Source organism: Choloepus didactylus, chromosome 12 (assembly GCF_015220235.1).
Source record: "Choloepus didactylus isolate mChoDid1 chromosome 12, mChoDid1.pri, whole genome shotgun sequence".
NCBI lineage: Eukaryota > Metazoa > Chordata > Mammalia > Pilosa > Megalonychidae > Choloepus > Choloepus didactylus.
Window position 1 is genome coordinate 13,475,512 of NC_051318.1, and position 26,038 is coordinate 13,501,549.

The 26,038-nt window shown below is 35.8% G+C and overlaps 1 protein-coding gene and 1 pseudogene across 3 annotated transcripts in view; one reads left to right on the forward strand and one right to left on the reverse strand.

Moving 5' to 3' along the window:
- The window catches only part of CDK8 (cyclin dependent kinase 8), a 147,377-nt gene that overhangs the window by 74,947 nt on the left and 46,392 nt on the right, over window positions 1–26,038 (reverse strand). The window lies entirely within an intron of this gene.
- On the forward strand, window positions 19,876–20,468 carry LOC119507025 (annotated as a pseudogene).

A 26,038-nucleotide genomic window follows, 5' to 3' on the forward strand; every position in this document is an offset into this window, starting at 1 on the left:
CTTCTTGACCAAAAGGGGGATGTGAAAGGAAATGAAATAGCTTCAGTGGCAGAGAGATTCCAAAACGAGCCGAGAGGTCCACTCTGGTGGGCACTCTTACGCACACTTTAGACAACCCTTTTTAGGTTCTAAAGAATTGGTGGTAGCTGGTGGTGGATACCGAAACTATCAAACTACAACCAGAACCCCATGAATCTCGAAGACAGTTGTATAAAAATGTAGCTTATGAGGGGTGACAATGGGATTTGGGAAATCCATAAGACCAAACTCCACCTCTTGTCTAGTTTATGGATGGATGTGTAGAAAAGTAGGGGAAGGAAACAACAGACAAAGGTACCCAGTGTTCTTTTTTTTTACTTCAATTGCTCTTTTTTCACTCTAATTATTATTCTTGTTATTTTTGTGTGTGTCTAATGAAGGTATCAGGGATGAGTTAGGTGATGACTGTACAACTATGTAATGGTACTGTAACAATCGAAAAGTATCTATTTGTTTTGTATGACTGCGTGGTACTGTTGAATATATCTCAATAAAATGATGATAAAAAAAAATACTTCAGAGGATTATGGGAAGATGGCAGAGTAGCAAGCTCCAGGAACCAGTCCCTCCATCAAAACAACTACTGAACTGGCAGGAACTGTCTAAATCAACTATTTTGAAATCCAGAGTCTAGTGGAACACTGTGTAGCATTCAGGGAGCAGCAGGAGGAACAGGCTGGTAAATTGCCATAAATACCAGCCAGTTCCACCATCCCTGCAGTGGCTGCCACCCACCTTCCCCCCGCCCCTTGCAGTGAGCAGCAGTGGGAACTGCAGCTTGGACTATTAGTGCAGCTTGCTGGTGCAAGGGTAGAACATAAACACCTAGACTTCCAAACACCAGAAGTGTGTGGTCTGATCCCAGATCACTTCTTCTGATCTGCTACTTCAGATCTCTGGGGACCAGCTCTTAAGGAGACCCTGTTCCAAGCTTCCTCGGTCAAAGGCAGCAGAGGAATCTTAAAGAGTATCTTTCCTCAAAACTACTGAAAATAGTTAAAGCTGTATTAACTGGGCAAATGCTGAATCAAGAAAAGACAGCTTCAAAAGCTATAGAAGAAGCTCTTGATGCCCCTGCTGGTCCCTCCTCCAGCCCCTCTTCAAAGCGGGGTGGAGCCAATTTGTCCTCCCATTGTGGGTCCCTGGCCTGTTCCAGAGGGAGCAAAGTAGTCCCTGTGCACATACATGCATGTCAGTGCCACTTTAAAGGGCTGAAGTCTGAGAGACTGAGCTGAGAAACTTGTCCATGGCTTGCCCTCTGTGCTGGTTTGGATCTGTTATGTACCCCAGAAAAGACTATGTTCTTTTAATTCAATCTTGTTGGGGCAGATCTATTGTGTGTGGGACCTTTTGATTAGGATATTTCCATGGAGATGTGACCCCACCCATTCAAAGTGGGTTGTAATTCCCTTGCTGGAGTCTTCTATGAGAGGATAAAGGGCAGAGACATTTTGAAGAGAGCTCAGAGAAGCTAAAATACGTAATCCAGAGTTTGCCCCCAGGAGAAGCTAAGAGAGAGAAGCCAACGGAAGCCCAGGACATTTTGGAGAAAGCCATGGAAACCGAAAGCTAAATCAGGGATAGAATGACCAGCAGACTCCGGCCATTGCCTTCTCATGTGACAGAGCAACCCCAGATGTCATCAGCCTTTCTTCAGAGAAGGTGTCATCCTGGTGATGCGTTAATTGGGACATTTTCATGGCCTTAAAACTGTAAATTTGTGAACTAATAAACCCCCATTGTAAAAGCCAATCCATTTCTGGTATATCGCATTCCAGCAGCTTTAGCAAACTGAAAAACCCTCCCAGAGTTTGTTCTGAGGATAGAGAATAGGTTTGCAGATGGCTGGGACAGAATGGGAAACAAGTTACAGCAGCCCAGAGCAAAGCACTACCTGAATTAAGTCAGCCAAGAGAGCACCCAAGAGAGGGTGAAAATCTATTTCATAGTAGAGGGAGCATTCACTCTAATGCCTATAAACTGTAAATGGGAAACTCCCAAGATCTCTAGCAAGTACAAGCTCAGGAAAAGCAGCAGGTTCCACAGCTCCACCCAGGCTTGGGTATGATAAAGAGGACCCAGCACTTTGCATTTTCCTCTTCCTGACAAGAGGGCTAACCTCTGAAGGAGACCACCAGCCAAAGTAGAGCCAATTTGCAAAAACAGTGAAAGGTGCTTTTCCCTTTCATTTGTTTGTTTTGATTAGCTCCTGGCATTCAATAAAATCTCTGTCCTATCATTAGCTGGATAAAAACTTAAGGAACAGACAGCTTAGGAACTAAATCTTAGAGTTAACACTTTAAAATATTAAGATGTTCACTTGTGCAACAAAAGATTACAAGAAAAACAAAGAAACAGGAAATGATGGTCCATCCAAAGGAACAAGATGAAAATCCAGAAGCCATAAAGGAAGAGAACCAGACTCCAGACTATTGGACAAGGATTTTAAAAAAGCAGCCTCAATATACTCAGGGAGATAAAGAAACACGGAGGAAAGACAAATCAATATGTGAAAAACAATGAATGAACAATATGGGAATTGCTCTGAGATTCTCAATAGGAACCAAACAGAAATACTCGAGTTGAAGAACACAATAAATGAAATGAAAAACTGGAGGTGGCAGAAGAAATAATCAGTGATGTCAAAGACAAGACAACTGAAATGATTCTGGTTGAGGACCAGAAAGAATGACGACTAAAAAAGAATGAACAGAGCCTAAGAAACCTATGGGATATCATTAAGCATACCAATATATGCACTAGGAGTCGCAGTAGAAGAGAGAAAGGGGCAGAAGGGATAATCAAACAAATAACGGCAGAAAACTATTTGCAGGTGACATGATCCTATATACAGGAAATCCCTAAAAATCCACAACAAAGTTACAAGAAATAAATGAATTTAGCAAAACAGCAGGGCACAAAGTCAACACACAAAAACCAGCTGCGTTTCTATATACTCGTATTGAATAATCTGAAAAATAAATCAGAAAACATTCCATTTACAATTAGCAACAAAAAAATCAAATATCTAGGAATAAATTTAACCAAAGACGTAAAGGACCTGTACACAGAAAACTACAAAACATTGCTAAAAGAAATCAAAGATGATCTAAATAAATGGAAGGACATTCCATTGTAATTCAGTGGACAACTAAATATTGTTAAGATCTCAAGTCTACCCAAAATGATTTTTAGATCCAACACAATCCCAATCAAAATTCGAACAGCGTTCTTGGAAAAGCCAATCATCAAATTTATATAGAAGGGTAAGGGAACCCAAATAACCAAAGCCACCTTGAAAAAGAATAAAGTTGGAGGACTCACATTTCCCTATCTTAAAACCTTTTACAAAACCACAAAATCAAAACAGCATGATATTGGCACAAGGGCAGACATAATGGAATCGAATTGAAAACTCAGAAATCAACCCTCATATTTGTGGCCAACTGATTTTTGACAAGGGCACCAAGTCCACCCAATGGGGAAAGAATAGTATTCTTAACAAACGGTGCTGGGAAAACTGTTTCTCCATTTGCAAAAGAATGAAGGTGGACCCCTGCCTCACATCATATACAAAAATCAACTCATAATGGATCAAAGACCTAAATATAAGCAGCAGGACTATAAACACCTAGAAGAAAACACTGGGAAGAATCTTCAGGACCTTGTGTTAGGCAACAGTATCTCAGACTTTACACCCAGAGCCATGAACAACAAAAGAAAACATAGATAAATAAGACCTCATTAAAATGAAAATTTTTTTTGAATCAATGGACTTTATCATGAAAGTGAATACACAATGGGAGAAAATATTTGGAAACCACATATCCAAAAAGGGTTTAACATCTAGAATATATAAAGAAATCCTACAATATAACAACAAAAAGATAACCCAACTTAAAAATGGACAAAAGACTTGACTAGACATTTTTCCAAAAAAGATACACAAATGGCCAAAAAGTACAAGAAAAGATGCTCAGCCATCACCAACTATTAGGGAAATGCAAATCAAAACTACAATGAGATACCATTTCACACCTACTAAAATGGCTACTATTAAAAAATTGGAAAATTACAAGTATTGGAGAGGATGTGGAGAAACAGGAACACTCATTCATTGTCAGTAGACATGTAAAATGGTGAAGCCATGGTGGAAGACAGTTTGATGGTTCTTCAAAAAGCTAAGTATAGAACTACCATATGACCCAGAAATTCCACTAGTAGGTACATACACAAAAGAATTCAGCAGGGACTCAAACAGGTACTTGCACATCGATGTTTACAGCAACATTATTCACAATTGCCAAAAGATGGAAGCAACCCATGTGTCTACCAACAGATGAACAGGTAAATAAAATTTGGTATACAGGAACAATGGAGTATTATTTAAGCATAAAAAAAGAATGAAATTCTGATACATGTAACAACATGGATGAACCATGAAGACATGCTGAGTGAAATAAGCCAGACACAAAAGAATAAATTATTATATAATCTCACTGATATGAAATAATAAGAAAAAGCAAATTCATTGAGTCAGAAATGAGAGCAGAAGCTATAAAGGGCTAGGATGAGAGTAGGGAATTGGGGAGTTAATGTTTAAAATTGTACAGAGTTCCCATTTGGGTTGATGGAAAAGTTTTGATGATAGATGGTGATGATAGTGGTGTGGCATTGTAAACATAACTGACAGCACAGAATTGTATGTTTGAGTGTGGTTAAGAGGGGAAATTTTCTGTTCTGTATGTTACTAGAATAAAAAGAAAAAAAAAAAACCATAGGACTGTATAGCACAGTGAACCCTAATGTAAACCATGGACTATAGTTAATAGTACAATCACAAAAATATTCTTTCTTGAATTGTAGCAAATGTACCACACTATTGAAAGGTGTTAATATTAAGGCGGTATATGAGAACTCTATATTTTATGCATGATTTTTCTGTAAAAACTTCTCTAATTAAAAAAAAATTATAAAAAAAAACTTGGACAATAAAGGAACACATAACTAAGACAAAAAAATTGAAAACATCTGTACTTTATTTAAAATACATTAAGTCTGAATGATTTCTGAAAGACAAAGTAGTAACAGTTGATAACACACACATAAAAAAAGAAACTGGGATCAAAATAAGTCTACTAGTCACTTTCATGTTCAGGTACTGATTTAACCAGATGATTAACCCAGGAGTATAACAAATTCTATTATACATACGATTTGAGGATAATATCCTAGACTTGAGCCCTCTGAAGAGAATGAGAGTGATGGGGAAACAAAACAAAAAACAAAACCAAAGACTCATCTCGATACCAACTACTTTCTATTATTTAAAAATGGTCAAATCACTCTATGACAATTTCTTACTTCTCAATAAGCTAAAAACATTTCAATCTGCAACCAGTCCTCTCTTGCATTCCACATATTTAAATGTTTTATACTTTATAAAAGTAAACAGTCACAAAAATGTGAAGTAGAGTGAATTGATATCAAATAACTTAAAAAAGATATTTGTCAAAAAAACAACCTTTTCTTGAAAATTATCCAATGCAATTATCATAATATAATAGGGTTTTTTAAATTTAAGATCTAATTATCTTTATTACATGTAATTTTGAAAGCAGATCATAAACGTCTGTCTTTGCACACTGGGGTACAATGGCAACCGCGCAGTAAACCAGTTTGGTCCCAATGTGTTAGAGATGTGAATTGAACAGCCTGATTTGCTTTGGTGTGACATATTTTGTATTTTTAATGTTTTTACTATTTTCAAACAAGGAAAGAATGCAAAAGTTCAAAAAGATAGCTTTAAAATATATATATTCTTGAGTCTTTGCCTTTTTAATCATTTTTAATAAAAGTTCTTTATGTTAAAAAATAAAGTTCTTAAAAATTACTATTCTCATCATATTATCAAATATTGCCTGTATTTCTTACCTTTAGATATCATGACTTAGGTTCACATACTATATCATCTAAAACTCTTGATTTTGCCTTTTGTGAATTTAGGTCCCAAATCCAGAATAGTAAAACTGTTAAAATGTCTTTTACACCTAAATACCTTTGGATTTCCTGGAACAGCTACCAGGTAACACAAAGATTTGTTCCTTCACATTAAAATAGAAAGGACAATAGAAATAATTAGGTATGCTTGATATTCTTCACCTTTTTAATTAATTCAACACTATCACAAAAACTCTTTTGTTTCCAAAATTATTTATGTGGCAAATAAAAGAGAAGTTCAGTCTTTACAGATTAACCATATGTAAATAAAATATATTAATGTGTATGTTAACAATGATTATGTACTTTTCAGGTTGAGAAGAGGCAGACACACTCATGTACAAAAACTGGTACAGTAATGTCAAATTGGTTTTTGTTTCTAGGTTTTTATATCCTTGTCAATCAGGGACAATCATAGCGTATTTTTATGCCATAAATCACAAATCTGTCGAAGTCCTCACTTTCCTAATATGTTCTAATTCCATGGGTAATCACCAACTGAATTGATATAAAGTAACTTCAACAGATGATCCCTTCTCTGCCAATCTAATAATTGTGGTTAATGTAATGAATTTTACAGAGCTATTCAATCCTATCACTGATGGAGACAACTGTATTCCCTTGCTGGTTTAGCTACTACACGCTCTCAGATTAGGTGACTGGCTGTTTTCAAAGTATCATTAGATAAAAACTACACTTGAACCTCCATTCAAATGACCTTCCATCCAAGATGCCTGGAACAAGATCTAGATCATCAGACCCAAAGATTATCACGTTCATATGTTTTATTTTCCAAGATTTTCTCTCTCCTCTCTGCTGATTTAAATTTTTTAATTGTTAATAAGACACTTGTTACCTCTTAACAACAATCCTATAAGACTCCTATTCATAATATTGTATGAGTCCAAAACCAGGCTACAACTAGCTCATGATTTCACTAAAATACGCATTCAAAGCAATTACTGAGGTTATAGCCACTTCCCAACTCAGTTCACTCTAGTTCCTGGCCAAACACACTCAACTACTAAGCAACTCTTTAAATAGTAAATTCAGAATAGTCAACAGGACAGACAGCCCCTATTCTGTCACATCTAGGAAAGTTTCTGTCCACCAAAACCACACTGGGGGACCATGGCTCTCAGCTTAGAAATGGATTACAATAACTCTGTTAATGATCTCTCAGCATCTGTCAGGGTGACAGTGCTCAAATTGTGATCTCCAGAGTCTTAAATGTTCCTGCACAGCCATTTTTGTTTCAGATGATTCAACAGCCAAACATAACAACAAAAACATATACATAAAGAACTGACTTTAGTCCCAAAACAAATGAGGTTCTCTGAACCATCTTCTGATTAACGTAATTCTGGCAATGGTGAAGATCTGGATGACACAGAATAATGTCCTGAAATGCCCCCAAAAAGGACTGAGAATATTATATTAAGTCCTACTGATAATCAGACCATGATAGCTATAAAAGATAACGACAAGGCCAGTGGCAAGGCTAACAGGAAATGAAGTTTAACCCAAGACCACCAAAGCTGCAAAACGACTAAAATAGCCCTTTTTCTGAGTGATTATTGTTTTTATAACAGTGAACCCAGCTATGGTTCACTCTTCCAACTCCTGAACAAAGTGCTGAGATACCAATTACTAAACTGACCCCACATTATGACAGTTTTCAATCCAGAGTTGGTCCCTACTTCCCTTAGTCTTTTGTTAGAATCATTCAGACCAAACCCAAACCCTTTAAAGACCCTCCTCACTTCCTCAGGTGTGCACTCTCTTGCGACAGCAAGTTAATAAACTTTGGTTGACTATTGTTGCATGCCTGGTGGTCTTTACCCAGTGGGCTTTATCATTTATCATACCCAATTACTTTACACTAAAATTACAATGCCTTAGAGCAAACTAAAGCATTTCCTTTCATTTATATGAAGTAGACCCTGAGAGAGCACATCTTACCTAGCCATTCTGTCTTTTGTTTCAAGTCCCTCACACATTAACATGTTCTGCTCTTTTGATCATTCTGACAAATTAAATTCAAAAGTTAACATTTTAGTTAATGACATAGCTTATTAAAAAGATTATTAAATTACTAATTCTAGATTTGACGGAATTTTCTGTTACTTTGGGGGGGAGTTCCTGTACTTTGCACTACTATAGTCCCTGAGATATGCCAAAGAATGAGACAGAACCAACAGGGATTACTTTCAAGTTTCTTGGCAGCTTTGATGCCCAGCTCCAATAAGTTACAAAGCCCCTTGTAAACCTAGCAATGAGGAGCTCTTGCCTGCATTATCTCATGTAATTCAAGCCAAGTTTCTTAGCTCTCAAGCTCCAAACTCATCTTTACCTTGTTTGGAGAAACAGCTATGCAGAGTTTAGAAAAATATTTGGCTTGGAGTTTAGAAAGAACTTTTTTTTTTCCCTGTCCAGTTACAAGATTACAGGAACATTATCAGATATCACTAGAATGTAGGGATTTTCCATCGAAGTAAACCACTTATCAATCAACCTTTCTTAAACAGGCTTCCTGAAGTGTCACTTTTCATCTTGTTATACAGCAGCTTAACCAGAAAGGTTTCATATAGCTGCAAAAAGTAACATACTGGTGGAAGCAAATAGAAACAAACTAGGTGCACATCACTGAACAGATAAGTAAAATGTGGGAATACCTCTCAAAGGAATGAATTGGGTATATACAGAGTTAAGTAGAAAATGGAATGATATTATACCCCACTGAGCCTCTTCCACACAAAATTTTAAAACCACATATAAAAACAATATTTTCACTGAAACAAGTATATAAATAAAGATGTTTGGATTGGGAAGTAGGCTGGAAGGACATATACTGAATAAATGAGAATGGGGGCCAACAGCAATGAAGAAGAATGGGAAAATGGGACAGAGGTGAGGGGAATGAAAATAAGAAAAAAAAAAAGAAAGAAAGAAAAAATAGGGCCTTGAACAGATTGACAATGATTAGTGCCATGTATTGAAGTGAACTTTCAACTTAAATTCTATGTACCTGCTGTCCAAAAAACAAACAAAAAACAAACATCCAGTTAAATGGAACTATCACTATTCAAGTACAAAAACAGAATTTCCTAAAATTCTGGGGGGAAATAATTACAGTGGGAAGAGATTTAAATTTGACAAAAGACAAAAAAAAATGTATAATTCATCAAAATTTCGATTGAATTAGATAGATATTTGACATGTCAAACACAGTAACAATAATAAGACCTGAATGGGCTAGACTTCAGAAAGAAGTGTACAAGACCGGAGGCAAGAAGACTAATTAGGAAGCTACTGTCAATAACCCAAGAGGCAAAGAACAAGTATCAAAACTATAAATTTTGCTACTTGGAATACATGAATAGGAATGGAATTAAGGAGTGATAAAATCACCCTGGCTGTCTAATAATAGCTCCAGGTACAGCTGCAGTGCTTCATATGAGTTTAAAATTGGCAAGAAGACACGTATGCCTTTTCCCTATTTCCTTCCACACACTACCCTAATCCCATTAAGATAAAGTTGGAATTAAGTCTCATTTTAATTAGGTAAATATGTAACATTTTACCAGAGAGAGATATCAAGAAAGAAATAAGCATTTTTCAGTACAATTAGGTTACTGAGTGCCCAGAGTACTGTTTTTAACTTAGATAGCCATGAGAACAATTTTACAAGTGTCTCAGTTAGAAAAATTGTATCACTAATATAGTTAATGACATGTACTGCCTTTTATATGAAAATTGCTGTTTAATAACAGCCTCACAGCAATGTATTATTGTTATCTCCAATTTACATATAGGGAAATAGAGACTTAGAATCCAAAATCACACAGGTAGAAAGCAGCAAATCTGGGATTCAAACCCAGGCAGTCTGATTGCAGAAAACGCACTCAACCACAATGCTACGGTGGCTTCCTAAAAAAAGACCTCTCAATTCTTTCACTTTAAAGGAAGTGTGACTACCAAGTCACGTAGAAATGGCTACCATTTTTAATATTCAAATTTTCTTGTCCGTGCTCATCTAACCATGATTTGGCAATGCGTAGACAAAAACTATCAGAGATTTTTCATTTAGAGCAGTTATCATATATTCTACAAAGAAGGGAAGAGGACTGAGGCCTTAAAACAAAAGACTACTATGCCAGTTTGGATACTACATCCCTCCAAAAGACAAGTTTTAATCCAATCTTGAGGGATATTTGGTTGTTTCCATGGAGATGTGACTCACCAATTGTAGGTGACAGTTTTGATGAGATTATTTCCATGGAGGTGTGGCCCTACCCATTCAGCATGGGTCTGGATTAGTTTACTGGAGCCCTTTAAAAGAGCCAGACGGAAGGAAGTTTAGCTATGAGATTAAGACCAGAGTTTGTCCAGGGATATGCTAAGACAGGACCCCCAGGCGCTTAAAGAGAAACATCTTGGGAGAAAGAACCAAGAATGCACAGGAGCTGAGAGAGGAGCTGGAACACGATCCAGGATCAACAGAAGCCAGCCACGTGCTTCCCAGCTAACAGAGGTTTTCTGGACACCAACAGCCATACTTTGGTGATGGTATCATCTGTTGATGCCTTCATTCGGACATTTTTATGGCCTTAGGACTGTAACTCTGTAACCAAATAAAACCCCCTTTATAAAATCCAATCCATTTCTAGTATTTTGCATAACAGCAGCATTAGCAAACTGGAACAACTACCTAAAGTTTCAAGTTTCATTTGTGGCATGCATGGATCTGTGGTCTTTAAATTGTATAAAATTAAAAATAGCAAAGAGGTGAACAAAATTTTAATTATGGATAATAACTGTGATTTAACAAATTATGTACTTTGAGTGGCTTGAAGTCAAGAGAAAAGACACAATGGACTATAGGAAAGGGGGGAATATCAATGAGTATCAGAACCAGACTAATTCTAGAATGTAACGATAACTGAAAAAGTTAATTTTCAACCAGCTCACAAAAATAACAGGTACAAATTTAGATTCTCTCTACTGGAAAAAACAAAATCTTAACATCTACATGTTTGATGAGCTTTGCTAGTACTATTAAATTGATCTGTTATATCTTTAAAGAGTGACATACTTCTAAGTGATAACCATCATATAAAAGAATAGGTCATATTATTTTGTGAAATAATCTGTATCATGTAACATGTCTGCTGGTACAATTTTTGCAATTAAACACCTGTCAAATTGCTCTTGAATCAACATCCAGAGAAAAGACCAGTTGTGAGAAGACAATTATCTGAATATAATGAAAAGTAACTATATTTATGTGACTACAGACCAGGTAGGTCATGGACTAAGCAATGACAAGTTTTTCCATATTATATATCACTGCTTTACTACCTTGACTTGCAAAACTATCTTTGTTATTCTATGGATAACTTTGGTCTTCATTCCTAATATTACAAAGTAACTCAAGATGAAAAATACACACATATACCTGATTTATAAGAATGAGAATGTGGGAATGGGGGCCAATTCTGCAATTATAGATCTATTTTAAATTTAAGAAGTGATCTATGTTGGAAGCAATGTAGTTATTTTAGGTAAATTAAAAAAAAAAAGTGATCTAGATTTGAAACAGATTCAGAAAGAACTACAGACATCTAAGCTACTGCATCCCGACAACCCAATTCTCCAAAATGTATTTTAGCCATAGCTACAAAGTTACCTTATATTCTAATGTTTCCTTTATTTAAGGTGAATCAAAAGTAGAATATTTAGATTGATGATATTTATAGGAACTTGGAAAAAATATTCTTTGGCATGTATTTCTTAATTATATTTCTCAGAATAGACTCATTCTGAAGATTACACATTGGAAGATTTGGATAAAATATTTCCTAAGACTTACCTCCAAAATACAATCTGAGATAAAATCTGAGAAGAAGTAAATAAAATTTAAAATATCTGGTAAATATGAAGTTAAAATAACAGAAACCTCAGGACATGTTACAAAATTAACACCCAGAAGAGGTCTCAGAGATCTGTTCCCTTGGACCAACAAACTCTGGACTACCAAAGCAGCTGAAGTGAAAACAACAGCAGAAACATCCAGAGGGATCTGCTTTCCTGCTTGGAAATTCCAAACCCTACTTTACCTCCACTCCCCCTTCACGTGATCATCAACCCTCACAACTTGCCAAATCTCTGTGGTTCACCATTTACCAGAAAATCATGCCTTTTTCTCCTTTACCCTACTTACCTATATCAAATTCTTATTCTCCAAACTTATTACCACCCGTTGTCCACACAATTCCCTTTCTGAATTATTGGAACAGATATCTAGCAGGCCTCCTTACTTCAATTCACTCTGAACAGTAAACTCAAACCACTCTTCTCAAATTGACACCCTCAAGACATCATTCGATCTCTCTGAAGTTCATTTTACTTATCTGAAAAGTAGTGCGATTAACATATACTATGCAGATTAAATATGATAATGTATGTAAGTCTCCCAAGCATAGGGCTTGATACATACTAGATTTCCATGAACACATAAAGGAAAGCGATTTAGTCCTATTATTTCAGTTATCTGCTAGACATTATCAAATTACTGTCTCACTTTCACTTCAAACTTATGTCTAAAACCTAAACAGGTCTTCCTAGCTTCCCTATTTATGTTAACGATAACACCAATCTCACATTCATCAGGACAGGAAAGTTCAGTCACTTTTCCCCCATTTCTTAAGAAATGATATTCAGTCCACAAATTATATCAATTCTTCACTTGCCTACATCTCTTCCTTTTCCATAGCACTTTCACTATCCTTCTTAAGTACCGTGACTGGTGTTGGAGATACAAAGACAAATGTGACCTAGCCCTTGCCTTTAAGAAAGAAAGGGACAAATTCAAGTCCCATAAGAAACAACTATTAATCTGACCTGAGAATTAACTGGATGGAAGGTGAGAGTGATGAGTCAAAAATAGCCAAGTAATTGGTTTTAGGAGAAAATGAGCTTGATATGACATCAAATATTCATATGGAGATGTCCAGTGGAGAGGTAGAAAAATGCAGGCTAGAGATCAAGACTCAAATTGTAGACATAGGAATCAACTATACAGAAGTGACAGATGAAGCTGCTAAAATAAGAGGAATTTCTAAGGAAATTTCCTAAATGAGCAGAGTGCTAAGTGCCAACAGAGAAACATGTGTCCACTCAGGAAAGATAAGAAAGAAGAATCAAAACAAGATAAGCACAGAAGCATGAGAGCATATAAGAAGGGGTAAAGCTTAGAAAGGAGGAGGGATACCTTTAGAGGACAGTGACAAATATTAACTGCCACAGGGTCTGGCACAAGTAGCTGACACTGTTGGTTACCTATCCAATATCCAATCCTCCTGAATCCTTCCTTACAGAATGTTGATTTTGTTCAGGTATATCTACTTTTCCCTCATGTAACTATGTGCCTCAAGATATGATAGCCCCAGGCCCAGACACCCCAGGTTAACCCACGGGTAATCCTCCTTTGTCTGTGATTGCTTTAGGAACAGACTATGAGCCAACTAGGACCAATGATTCATGCAGTAAATTCTGCTGAGAGGGTTTCTGGGGAAGTAGGTTTGATCATAAAAGAGAGCCACAGGAAGAGACAGTCTCTCTCAGGAAGCACACAGCCCCAACTGCCTGTGGTAACGATTTTGCATCCATGAAGGGGACCTGAAGATGATGCTGAGGACAATAGTAACAGAGATGGAAAGAACCTGGGACCTAATAACATGACTATACCTGGAGTACTATAACTGGAAGCTGCATTCAATCTTGACTAAATGGTTTGTGAGCTATTAAATCTTCTTTACATTTAAATCCATTTCAGACAGGATTTTCTATTACTTGCAGCCAAATGCAACCCAACTGATGAATGGAATAAAAGTTTAATAAATATTTGTGGAAAGGAAGGAAGGATAGGGAGGAGAAAGGGGTGATGGAAAAGGCGGTGATGAGAAGAGGAGGACAGAAAGAAAATGGTAAAGAAAAAAAGAAAGTGTGGGGTCTTTAACAAGGTATGGCTACTGAGAATTAAGGCTACAGAGAATAAGGCTTAAATAAGCCCATCAGCCCCATATTACAGATGAAAAAAATGATGCCTTGAGGTCTGAAATTTGGCTAAGGTCATGCAAGTAGCCAGGATTCAAATCCAGGCAACCTGGCTCCAAAGTATGCACTATTAAAGAAAGAGTCAAAGATATGCATGGGATGTGGGGACTTTGGAGAACCGAGAGCACATGTACCTTAAAGAGTATATCTATGACTTAAACTATAGCCATCACTGTTAAAGAAAGCATCTGTGATGATGGGAATGTTCTATGTCTTTCCTGCCCAGTATAGTTGCCACTATCTCATGTGACTGTTGAACACTTGAAATAAGGCTGGTGTTGTGAATGAATTGTATCCTCAAAAAGAAAAGTTCAAGCCCTCATCCCCAGTGCCTGTGAATATGACCTTATTTGGAAATAGGGTCTCTGCAAATATAATCAAGTTAAGATGAGGTCAGACTGGATTTGGGTGGAACCTAATCTAATGATTGGGTTCCCTACAAAAAGAGGGAAATTTGGACATGGAGACAGACAGGGAGAATGCCATGGGACAACAGAGACGGATACTGGAGTGATGCAGCTCCAATCCAAGGAACGCCAAGGACTGCCGACAACCACCAGAAGGTGGAAGAGGCAGGCAGGGAAGGATTCTCCCCTAGAGCCTTCCTAGGGGTCCCCAGCCAACACCTTGATTTCAGACTTCTGGCCTCCTGAACTGTGAGACAATAAATTTCTGTTGTTTTAAGCCACTCGGTTTGTGGTACATTTTTACAGGAGCCACAGGAAACTAATACAGCCAGTGTGACTGACGGACTGAATTTTAAAGTTTGTTTCATTCTAATTAAATTTCAATTTCAATAGCCACTTGTGACTAGAGGCTGCACATCAGACAGCACAACTCCCAAAAATTGTTTGTGAATGTTCTAGTTTTTTAAGATAAGTAATAAGGATTTTAACATGAAATCTCCTAATTTTAAAATGTTCCTTTTTAAAAAAATGCTGATCAATCAATCCAAATATCCAGCAAGAGAATAAATTCTACAAGTTACAATGGAATTTACAGCAATAAAATGAATAAGCTATAGCTACATATATCAAAATATGTATCTCAAAAATAATGCTTAATTTTTAAAAAGTTACAAAATGATAAGTACAATTTGATACCATTTATATGAAGCTAAAAAACACGCAAAAGGGAGAGAGGCAGGGCAAGATGGCAGCATAGGGAGATGTGGAATGGCAGCATAGGGAGATGTGGAATTCAGTTAGTCCCCTAGAGCAACTAGTAAATAGCCAGTAGCAACTAGAAAAACAGCCTAGAACAACTGATGGGGGGACATCCGTGACCAGACAGCATCGTACACCAGTTAGGAATGCGTGGAATGGCTGAGATTGCAGCACAGAACTGGAAACCTGATACTGAATCCAGCCTCCTCCTGAGACCTGGGCCCGTCTGATCTGGGAAAATCTGACTGCGGAAATCAACGAAATCAGATGCCTAGACAACAAAAACTTACAAATCACACTAGGAAAAATGAAGATATGGCCCAGTAAATGGAATAAACTTATACTTCAACTGAGATATAGGAATTGAAACAGCAAATTATTAATCAAACAACTCTAAATCAATTCAAAAATCAAATTAATGAGTTGAGGGAAGAGATGGCAAAAGAGATGATGGATATAAAGAAGACATTGGGCAAACATTAGGAAGAACTCAAAAGTTCGGAAAAAAAAACAATTGGCAGAACTTATGGAAATGAAAGGCACAATAGAAGAGACGAAAAAACACAATGGAGACATACAGCAGCAGATTTGAAGAGACAGAAGAAAAGATTCATGAACTGGAGGACAGGACATCTGAAATCCTATACACAAAAGAACAGATAGGGAAAAGAATGGAAAAATATGAGCAGCGTCTCAGGGAACTGAATGACAACATGAAGCGCACAAATATACATGTCATAGGCGTCCCAGAAGGAGAAGAGAAGGGAAAGGGGACAGAAATAATAATGGAGGAAGTAATCACTGAAAATTTCCCATCTGTTATGAAGACATAAAATTACAGATCCAAGAAGCGCAGCATACCCCAAACAGAACAGATCCAAGTAGACTGACTCCAAGACCCCTAATAATCAGATTATCAAACGTCAAAGACAAAGAGAGAATTCTGAAAGCAGCAAGACAAAAGTGATCCATCACATACAAAGGAAGCTCTATAAGACTATATGAGGATTTCTCAGTAAAAACCATGGAGGTGAGAAGGCAATGGTATGATACAGTGAAGATACTGAAAGAGAAAAACTGCCAACCAAGAATTCTTTATTCAGCACAACTGTCCTTCAAAAATGAGGGGGTGGGGGGTTTAAAATATTTTCAGAAAAACAGACACTGAGAGAGTTTGTGAACACGATGCCTGCTCTACACAAAATACTAAAGCGAGCACTATAGGCAGATAGGAAAAGACAGGAGAAAGAGATTTGGAGAAGAGTGTAGAAATGAAGAATATCAGTAAGGGTAAAAAAAGAGAGAGGAAAAAATAAAAATAAGATATGACATAAAATACAAAAGGCAAAATGATAGACAGTAGACATTACGTTGAGTGAAATTAGCCAGTAATAAAAGGAATGATACTGTATGGTCTCACTAATATGGACTAACAACGATGAGCGAAATTTGAGAGTTAAGAATACAGGTTATCAGGAGATAGAAAGAGGTTAGAAATCGGGCATTTGATGCTGAAGGAGTACAGAAGGTTCAACAGGATTGATTGTATAGATCCAGAAATGAAACAGATAGCGTAATAGTTATGATGGTAACACAATATTCTAAGTACTCTGAACAACAATGATGTGAATACGGTTGAAAGAAGGCGGCTAATGGCATGTACCAGAAGGAAAGAAGATAAAGACTGGGGTTGTATAATTCAGCAAAACGTAGAGTGGTCAATGATGGTGATTAATGTACAAATATAAGAATGTTTTTAAATGAAGGAGAACAAATGACTGTCAACATTGCAAGGTGTTGAAAACTGGATGATATGGGAGGGAAAACATGCAAAGCATTACATATTGTTTAGGGACACATGCGTATAGGATCAAAGTATAAAGGCATTCACAGGGATAACACCAGCATAGTAGTAGTGCAAGACATGTAAATTTGATCAGGGAGAGTGTATTAGTTTTCTATTGCTGCTGTATCCAATTATCACAACCTTGGCTTAAAACAACACAAACTTATTATTTTACAGTGCTGTAGGTGGGGTCTCACTGAGCTAAAAATCAAGGTGCCGGCAGGGCAGCATTCTTTTCTGGAGGCTCTAGGAGAGAATCCATTTCCTTGCCTTTTCCAGCTTCTAGAGGCCACCACATTCTTTGGCTCATGGCCCCCTTCTTCCATCTTCAAAGCTATAAACAGTGAGTCAAGTTTTTCTCATATCACATCACTCTGTCTTTGTTTCCACCATGACATCTCTTTGACTCTTTCTGTTACCCTCTTCCACTTTTAAAGACCCTGTAATTACACTGGACCCCTCAGATAATCCAGAATAATCTCCCTATTTTAAGATCAACTGATTTGAAACTGTAATTCATCTGCAAGCTTAATTCCCCTTTGCCATGTACTCTAACATATTCATAGGTTCCAAACAAGGTGTTTTGATTCTGTAATGTTTTATTTCTTAAGTAGAGGATAAGGACAAAGGTGTTTATTATGTTTTTTTTTTATTAAATCTTTTTCTCCCAAGATAATTTTTCAAATTTTCATAGAACCCCCAAATTTTAATGAGGTCAGGAGTACCAAGGGGTAAGGAGAGGGAAGCAGGGAAGAATCAAGGCCCTGACTCTACTTCAACCTCAACAGATCTTCTTTTTATTGACTTTATAATCTTCTACATAACTTTACATTTGAAAAAAGGATTCCAATTACATTAAGCAAAAACAGAGAATATCACTGGCACTAGACTATAAGCAAAACTATAGAATTTTAAATGTTACAGAAGTAGGTAATTAGCAAGCAAACAGGATTTAATGATAGCTAAAGAGATGTTTAGTCCTATAAAAGAGGCTACTGAGGAGCTGAAGGATGCCTCTATAGCCCTGCATAGCTAAGGAGATAAAACTTATAGTCCAAGGACCACTAAAGTCAGGTAGGAAGGGGATAGGGTGCTGGGAAATGCCCAGGCACATCTGGTTGAGACCCTGAAGAGCACAGTACCTGAAGAGTAAGAGTGAACGAGAAATATACTGACTCTCATGGGACTCCAGCCCAGTTTCAAATAACAAAGCCTGAAAATAGATTAACGTAGTCCTAGTTTGCTAGCTCCTGCAGGCATCGAGCAGAAGCAAATGAAGTGCTTGTTGTTGGAAAGTATCCTATTCTAGGTATTTAAGTTGTCTGTAAAGAGAAATTTCAAGCACAGTATTTAACACAAACAGACCTACAAGGGCTCCATTCTAAACAGTCATTATGCATACAATATACAAGCTGAAAAAGACTGAGAATTTTGACAGAGACCAGAAAGCTCCAAAATGGGACACAGCAGATTTTTTGGGGGGGGAAAAAAAATCCAAAACTAAAAAATACAATAACTGTACTTAATAACACAATAGACGGATTCAAAGCTGAAGAAGCACAACAGAAGAGATGATTAATGAACTGGAAGACATATCAGAGGAAAATATCCAAAATAAAGACTGGAATGTAATTGATAAAAACCATGAAAGAGGGGATAAGCGACACAGAAAATACAAATGAGAAGGGATAACACGTATATCACTGGATCCCATAAACAGGAGAAAGAGAGAGGGAGCAAAGCAATATTTAAAGAGATACTTTACTAAGATTAATGACATCAAATTACAGATTCAAGGAGCATTATGAATCACAGCAACAGGTAGAAAAAACACTCCTTGGCACTTCTTAGAAAAACTGCTTAAAAAAACAAAGAAAAAGAGAAAACCTTAAAAGCAGATGAGGGAAAAAAGACACACAACCTGCAAAGAAAGAGATTTTAGACTGATAAACTGATCTCTTATCAGAAACAACAGAAATCAGAAAAGTACAGAATATCTTTAAAATGTTGAAAGAAAACAATTGCTAAGCTAGAATACTATACACAGTGAAATATCTTCAAGATTGAAGGTGAAATAAAGACAGACATTTTCAGACAAGTAAGAGAAAATCTGTCACTACCAGTTCCACACTACACAAAATGCTAAAGGGTATCCTGGTACACAAAGAAAATGATTCCAAAAGGAAGCATGATAATGCAGTAAGGAATAGAAAGTGGCAAAGGTGATGGTAACACTACATAAATACTGACTCTATACAAATACTGACTTGTATACAACAGTGATAATATTTTGTAGGGTATAAACATACAGAATTAAAATATACAACAACATTGTCATATTAAGTCAGGGTGGGGGAGTAAATGGAGTTGAAGTGTTCTAATATTCTTGCATTGTTTGGAAAGAAAGGTACACACACCAAATAATTTTAGAAATTAAAACGTCAAAATGCATGTTTTAATATCTAGAATAACCATGAAAGAAAGAGCAAAAGAGTATAGAACTTCCAAGTTAATAAAGGGAGGGAAAATGGAATAATACAATAATTACAATAATATAAAAGAAGAAACATAAAGCTGGAGGGATAAACAGAAAGCATAGAAGATTTAAAGAAAATATAATCAGTAGGTACAATAAATGTAAATGAACCCTATGCTTGTAAGACTTTATTTTAAAATCTAACTTACAGTGCTGTTGCAGGGCCTTCCTTAGACAGCAACTTCACATTTACCCTTCCAGCTGGCCAGAAGGAGTGTTTCTTACCAGCCCATGCCTCTGAAGGCCTCATTGGAAATCAAGTACCAAGTTTTAGAAGGAGCAGGATTAGATACTGATTTCCATCTTGCTTCTCCAGAAGGCAAAATGTTAGTTTTTGAACAAATTAAATCAGATGGAGTTCACACGTAACTAAAGACATGACTACATGTTCTGCTTTGACAATACATTCAGCACCACTTCTGAGGTGATTTTCTTTGAATTAATCCTGGATAATATGGGAGAACAGGAACAAGAACAAGAAGAGTGGAAGAAATAAATTACTGGCACAGATATGCTGGATAGAAAACTAGAAGATATCTTGGAATCCATCAATAGCATCAAGTTCAGACTAAGCAAAAGTGGTCATATCCAAACTCTGCTTAGAGCATTTGAGGCTTGTGATCGAAATAAATCGAAAGAAAGCAACTTTGATAGAGTCAATTTCTGGTCTATGGTTAATTTGGTGGTCATGGCGGTGGTATCAGCCATTCAAGTTTACATACTGAAGAGTCTATTTGAAGACAAGAGGAAAAATAGAACTTAAAACTCCAAACTAAAGTACTTAACATTGAAAAACATAGGTGGAAAAATGCAATAAACTGTTACAGTCAAGGTCATTAATAGTTTTTTCCAAAATATTTTCAGGCATTATCTTGTGAAACAAGTATAATTTTAATGTGAAAGCAAAGTAATCTTATTGATCCAGTAGTACTTAAGTGAAAAACAGAAATATTTTTAAGAGTATAGATATAACTGACTGAAGAAGCCATGTAACTAACTACATATTCCTACGCTGGAAAAAATAATACAAATGTCCGATTTATTTTAAACAAATGAATGTTCGGCCTTAATGAAACTCTAAAAAATCTGCTTTAAGGTTCTTTTACCCAGAAGATTCTTTATAAATGTGGCAATTCTAAATTGATAATAGAAGTTTTCAGTATGTTGTTATAACCCTTATCTGATAATTACCTAGTCATGGATTGACTGTATGTTTAGAAGACAAAGGCTCAATTTTCTCTACATATGCACCTCTCATACAATGTAAATAGAAGCATAGCTTTGAAAACAATGACATTTTTGAGATTTTTATAACCAATTACTATATTTCAATGTAAAATATTAGTAAAAAGTATTAGTTTTATATATGCAGCCTAAATTTCCCAAAGCTAACATCTGGACAATTATTAAAAATGCAAAGTCATACTTTCCTTATTAAAATTATGACCTATTTTCTCTTTGAAGTCAAGAATATGGTCAAAAATTGTTCAGTCTCCATAAGGACACGAACATTCTGTCTAGCTCTTAACTAAGATATAAGATTTTTAAATTAAATGTGAGGAAATAATCTTATTTTTATATTACCTGTCAACAGTGTTATGTTAATTTTGACATGACTACTGACTTGTCAGTTGTGAGGGAAATATTGCTAAAAGGATCTGGCCTAACAAATATCTTATTCTCTTGGCTCTCAAAATGATCAGAAACAATAAAAAGGAGTTTAGGTCAAGTTAAGAGTACCCGATCAAAATAAAGCTCACTGAAATAGAACTATAAATAAATGTCTGGAATCTGATTGGCTCATCATGATGATCTAATCCTACTATAAAGTACAGGAAATCAATTTCCAGTTAATGGGAAGAAACCTTATGTATTTGGCCATGGATTTTTTTTTTATAATTATTTTATACTGTTTTAAATCTTTTTTAAGTATTCAGGTATATATGAAACTTTAGCTGCCCTCTGTGTTTCAGCACTGAGTATACTTACTTATGTCAATTTTTATTATAACTTTCATAAACATCCTTTCTGATCACTTGATCGACTTTGAAATACGGATTGTAAAACAACAGAACCCCAAGTTATGAACAACCAATATGTGAATAACTATATATACGTAAAAGATCTCTGTCATCCTAGCTTACTAAGTACTAGTAATTTAGCTACATTACTTAATGTACTTTTATTCAAGTACTAGTAATTTAGCTACATCATCAATTAAACAGATTACTAGGTTTACTCATTTGTAACACTGTATATGACAAAATGTACTGTGAATTAGAAACAATCAGCTTATAAATTTGGGTACAGAATCCATTCATAGGTTAGTACTGTTGGAATGATAAGCGATGATATCCAGAAACATAGTGGTTTCATTTATACTAAGAGTGGTACAGAAAGATGTATTTCCCTTCTTAGTTCCTTGAAAGAAGAATAGGAGCCTAGATTTGTTACTCTGAGACTTTTCAAAAATGAGGTAAACACCATATATGATAGATTACCTTAATTAACTAAGAAAATGCTTCAGGTGTCTTGTTTAACATACATACGCAAAACACTGCCTATGAAGAACCCTCCTTTTTCCTGCTGTTAGATTTGTAATGAGAAGGACATTTTAGTACCATAGCTAATAAAGCAGAATACAGATATTAACTACTGCAACTTTTCTATAAAACTGTGATTATGAATTCTACCTCTTATGTATGGCTTGTTACTGTACAGTACTGATTTCTTACCTAACATTGAATATGTTTTATCATCACATAAATGATTTGTGCCACTGACTATAACTCTATGACTCTATTATGTTTTACCATATAAAAATACTTTATGGCTTTATTTGGAAAATTTTAGAAATATTTTCCTTATTTCTTAGAAAGAACTTAGGAATGTTAAGGACAATTTTATTTTTATAGACATAACACAAAAAGAATGAGACTATTTAAGAAACACATTACCTGTATTAACCAAAAAAAAAAAAAGGTAAATTTTGCAAATAAAGTATTTTAACATTTTTTAATGGCATATTGTTTATCTGCTTACTGTTTTAAAAAATTTGCCAATATTCAATGTCTCGTTAAAATTATGCTAAAATTCAGCAAGCTGTTAATCACTTAATATCTGAATTTGTCTTTGGTTGTTAATTATACAAGTTTTTAAAATACTACAATATTTTACTAAGGCTTAGACTGTCAATCTGATTTGCTTTTTTATTATTAATGATCTGCTATTCTCTCAGGAGAATGTCAAGAAATGGAAAGTTAAAAAGTTTGAAAATATCAATGAAATAAATTACATTTTGAGTTGTTAAAAAAAACTTACTTATATGCAGTATACAGGAGACATGACTAAAACCTCAGAATCAGGAAGAATTAAAGTAAAAGGAGGGGAAAGGTACACCTGGCAAACACCCAACCAAAAGAAATCTGGTATAGCTGTATTAATAACAGACAAAGCAATACTTAATGCAAAAAGCCTTACTGGTGAGCACATAACTGTATCGCTTACATGGCGTGACCATGTGATTGTGAAAGCCTTGTGGCTCACACTCCCTTTGCCCAGTGTATGGACAAATGAGTAGAAGGGTGGATAAAAAAGTAAATGAATAATACGGGGAAGAAGGGGTATGGGTATTTTGGGTGTTCTTTTTACTTTTATTTTTATTCTTATTTTTATTTTTTGGAGTAATGAAAATGTTAAAAAATTGATTGTGGTGATGAATGCACAACTATATGATGATACTATGAACAACTGTTTTACACTTTGGATGATTGTACGGTATGTGAATATATTTCAATAAAAAATAAAAATAAAAATAAACAAAAAAAAACAGCGTTATTAAGCTATTAGTTTATAATGATAAAAAAATCTAAATTTCATCTGATACACATAAAAAACATTACTCAATAACTAATAGCAAAAGCAAGACTTAAATTACAAGAAACTGAAATCAGAGAGTATGTTTTCTGGCCACAGCTTAAACTAGAAGTCAATAATAAAAAGACGAACTAAGAAATACATTTCTAGATAACACAAGAGTTAATGAAGACATCGGAACAGAAATTAAAAAATACTTTGAATTGAATGATAATGAAATTACACAAATTAAATCTTATAGAATACAACTAAAGCTATAGCTGGCAAAGAAGAAAAAAACTGAGCTGAAAGGAGGTAGAAAGAAAGAAAAATGCACAAGAGCCAAAAACAATAAACGTACATACATACATAAAACAGAATAGAAACAAAATAGACATACATTCATATAAAAAATACAAAAGAAACATACACAGAGGGCCAACAATGCCAATAGTTGATAAATAATAAAACTGTTCACTACTCTCCCCCATCAATCTCTCTCTCTTAATTTACAACAATCAATTTTATTTCCCTGCCACCAGACTTGTCCATCCAATTTATTCTCTGTTCTGAAACAGAGGAATCTTTCTGAAAGACAGATAAACATGATAAAAGACAACGCGGGGGCGGGGGGGAGCACAAAAAACAGCTACAGAGAAGAAAGAGTTAGGAGTGATTGCAAAATATGAAGAATAGAACCTTAGTCCCCTGGGTCTCAATTTCCTTATTTATTGCATGTTCCTTGCAAAAAGAATTTAGAACGGTTTTAGGAACATATAATCCAGGGCTTCAAGAAATGTATCAATTAATTTAAATGCAAGATATTGCATGAAAAAATGAGGAAGATCCTGCAGGTAACTTAACAGACTGTGACTTTTACAGGAAACCAAAGGGCTGTAGAAAAACTGCTGATGTTGTACATAGTTTTTTGGAGGATATCCCTAAAGTCTTCCTTATGAAAATAGAGTGGACTCCAGTTCAGTTCTGTAAGAAAAGAAAGGAGCTCACTGGAAAACCCAGGGATAGGCTCTTTAACATCTTAAGGTAGCATTCAAAAGTAAATCCTGAAGCAGATGTGACCCCAGCTTGCTCCTCACCATTCGTGAATCACATTAAAGCAGACATAGGGGATTTAATATGCAAGCAAAAACTGGAGTGGGAAATGGTTCCCCTGCCAGATCACTAACTCCTCACTGAACAAAAGCAGAGAAAAGACTCAGAATACACTGAGGGCCTTATATCAAAACTGGATGCCGAGACCCAAGTCATTAAACACCAGAGCAGGGGATTTCTTGATAAAGTCACATGCGATACTGTAAACTGAAAGGACACTGGGAAGACATTAGTCCTGTGAATAGCTCAGAAAGTGAAGAAAAAAAGTAGGTGATCATGAAAGATGCTCTGAACAGAAAAGGTCCATTTCATCCTTAAACTCACAAGAAGAAATTTCTCTAAATGTTAAAGGACAACCTTGCAAATTTTTTATAGATACCAATGCTATAGTATCAAACTTAAACCCTACCACTGTTACAAAACCTCCCCCTTTGAGTCAACAGAGTACTCAGGCAGTGGTATCTCTAAAAACCCCCAGACTTTCCCCCTGTACCACCTCTTCTCTCTCACCCTCAGGCCTTCACCTGAAGAACATTCTTTCCTCCTCTGTGACACCATACCAGGTAATTTAATAGGGAGGAATATACCGTGCAAAAGGAGTTCTCAGATTAAATGTTCTTCTAATGGCCTTTTCCTTGAAATCCCTTGCATTCTCTCCTATTCACTCAAGTCATAGCTAATATGGCTACTGAATTCCTAGTGTCTCTTAATTTAAATCAGCCCAAATTGAACATCTCTAAAGTTTCAGTTTTCTAGGAAGGTCTATTAATAATGGCAGAATTATTGGGGCAGAACCAATCAAGGCTCAAAATGACCCATCCAAACATCTACCCAAACTTGGACCATACTCTCTAAAAGTAGAAGCTAAAAGGACTATGACCAACACCTGAAAACCTAAAAGAGAAAGGACTCATCATCATCATACCTCATACCTCATCAATTCTTGTAATACTCCCATCTTCCTGGTTAAAAAAAAAACAATGAAAGAGGATATAAATTTGCTCATAACCTCTGGGCCATAAATAGGATATTCACCCCCCACTTTTCCATAGAACTAAACCCAAATACTATTTTATCTCTATGGCCTCCTGAAGTTACATATTTCACACTTCTAGGTTTCTGTTCTACTTTCTTTAGTATCTCTATAGATCAAAATAGTCAATACTTGCTTGTCTTGGAAAAATCAACAGTTATGTCTCAGGGGTTTACTGAAGCACCCTCCAATTTTTCCACAGGTCCTTAAATTTCCATGTGTTTCTACTCTAATCTAATATGTGGATGACCAGTGTTGTGTTCTAAACATGAGATAAGTGCTAATTACATCTTTTTATTTTAGCTCAGAAAGGGTTTAAGATTTCCAAAGAA